The 2,298-nt window shown below is 40.9% G+C and overlaps 1 pseudogene; it reads left to right on the forward strand.

Annotated features, from left to right (window-relative positions):
* The first annotated feature begins 278 nt into the window (after positions 1-278).
* Positions 279-2,083, forward strand: LOC102886925 (annotated as a pseudogene).
* The last annotated feature ends 215 nt before the right edge of the window (positions 2,084-2,298 follow it).

The raw sequence follows: 2,298 nt of genomic DNA on the forward strand, positions 1-2,298 counted from the left end.
TGTATATTTCTATGTCTGTAAGCTTATTTTCTGGATACTTTCTCTTTCTGAGATGCCTTGTCACCTTGGTTGTTCATGGTGTTTAATGGACCCTTTCTCTGCCTGGACATTAACAGAAGTGTATTCAGCTTTTTTCTTCAGAAAGATTTATTATATAAAGGTCTCTCTTCAGCCTGTTGCAAAGAAGGTGCTATTCTTTTGGTTTCCAGTAGGTGGCATCTAAGCCTCTTGGATCCCTCCTTTATATAAAGCCTTAATAATGCCTTTTTTTCTTATAGATGTTTAATCATGCTAGTACCCTCAGTTTCAGCCCTTGTCAGTGTTAGCGACAGTTTTGGTAGGGTTTGCTGAGATTCCTCTGTGTTCTGCAGTGTTCAGTCTCAGAGGATACAGGGGTAGAGGCCCTCTGGGTTGGGGTTTGGGGATTGTGTTCAGTTTCAGTTTTGCATCCACTGCCGGTAAAAATCAACTGTTGTTTCTATGCCATCCCACTTCTCTGCTTTCTGCCCTGATGACTGGCCCCTGCCTTTAGCTGCGTGGAACTCAAAACTCTCCCCAGCAGGGCTGTTTGTGGAACTTGCCACACCTTCTTCCCTCCTCTTCCTCCTACAGGGAGCTCCAGTGGCTGTGAGAGGCAAATTCTTTATTTCTCCCAGTCTATCTCCCGACACCTGGGATTCTGAATTTGGTAACTCTTATGCGCAAATCCCATGCTCAGACATGCTGGTGTGCACTTTGTGTGTCTTTTGTTGAGTTTTACATGTTTAGCTCATTGTTGTTTCAAGGGGAGAGATCTGGGGACATCTCTGAGTCTGCCATGTTTCTCCAAAACTCCACAAATAATCCTTTTGGATTTGGAATTTTCAGTAGCTTATTCTTATTTGTGATGCATTGATATATAGAAATACTAAACTTATATGCTTAGTTATCTGAAATCTTAAAATATGACAATAATTTTTATAGGTTGTTGTGACAATGACCATTTAATGTAAATGGTCAACTCTTTTAAGAAACAGTTTATACAGGCAACTGCTTTGGGATTCAGCACCCTAAGATCTGGGTGGCTTATGGCATTTTAGAGGAAATGGACTTTCTTATGGCAAGTGCTTTGGAGAAGTCCCTTCAGCTGCAGTGGAAATGTTCTGTTTAGATGCTTTAGTAAAACATTCTAAGGCTGAGTTTCCATACTGGCAGAAGCAATGAAGTCTTGCGACATCATGGAGGCCTCACATGCCAACCAAACCTGGAATAATCTAGATTGAGAGACTGTGCAAGACAAATACCAGGATGGCATGTGTGTGCTAGCCCTTAAAGACGTTGTCTTTTTTATTCATGGCCTTATGGTTGTAGCGTTCAAAATGTGGCACCAGCAGGACAGTGACCAGGTTCTAACTGAAAAGGTTTCAGTGGTCGAAACCAGGTACACCACATATGGTTAGCAAGAGACTGTCCTGCTGTCTTAATTATATCTGTGGAGAGTGACACCATTCTTAGTGACTGGAGAGCAAGGTGCCCTACAGAAAGAAAGTCCATTGCATTTAGGAGCAAAGAACTTCTTGGGAAGCTCAGAGCTGCTGGTGTTGGGGATAGGCCAGTGATTTGGGTATCACATAGCGTGGGAGGTATTGTTAAAGAAGATGCTGCTGGAAGCCTCTCAGAGGCCTGAAATGAGTACTGTCATAAACAATACCAGAAATAATTTTATAGTGTCCCCCATCACAGACCCCATCTGAAAGAGTACTCTGCTAACATTCACTATCTTCTCTATCTTTCTTTGGAGGTCAAGGAATTGAGCAAGGATTTTCCTTTACTTAAAACACTATAGGATGACTTTCTGGAGTTTGCTAAAGACAAAAACTTCCAGGCGCTTAATTTTGTAGAAACATTACCAACCTACATGGGTAGAATAGTAAAATTACAAGTGGTGCCATGGAATCAGCAGATTTAGGCATTGGAGATCTAATTCTTGTGGACGTTAACCATTTGAATGTTTGTAAGCCAAAGAAAAAGAATGCTTTTTTTTTTGTACCAGTGTACCTTACAACTCATCTGTGAAACTTTAGCCAAAGACCTTGAAAACTGACAGTTGTCTTCCATTTTTCATATGTGAACACAATGTAAGAAATTTGGTGTTCTCTTTCTCCTTCTAAACAACCTTGCAAACATAGTCACTATGGGATCAGAGTGGTCTGGAGTATGTTTCAGGCAACAGAATATTCTGTAAAGCACAAACTGAAGTGGCAATTAAAGAATGAAGGGCTAGACTGGATTCTTTTGATTTAAGGAAATTCCATGTGT

The sequence above is a fragment of the Pteropus alecto genome, unplaced genomic scaffold (genome assembly GCF_000325575.1).
Source record: "Pteropus alecto unplaced genomic scaffold, ASM32557v1 scaffold7047, whole genome shotgun sequence".
In the NCBI taxonomy this organism is placed as follows: domain Eukaryota; kingdom Metazoa; phylum Chordata; class Mammalia; order Chiroptera; family Pteropodidae; genus Pteropus; species Pteropus alecto.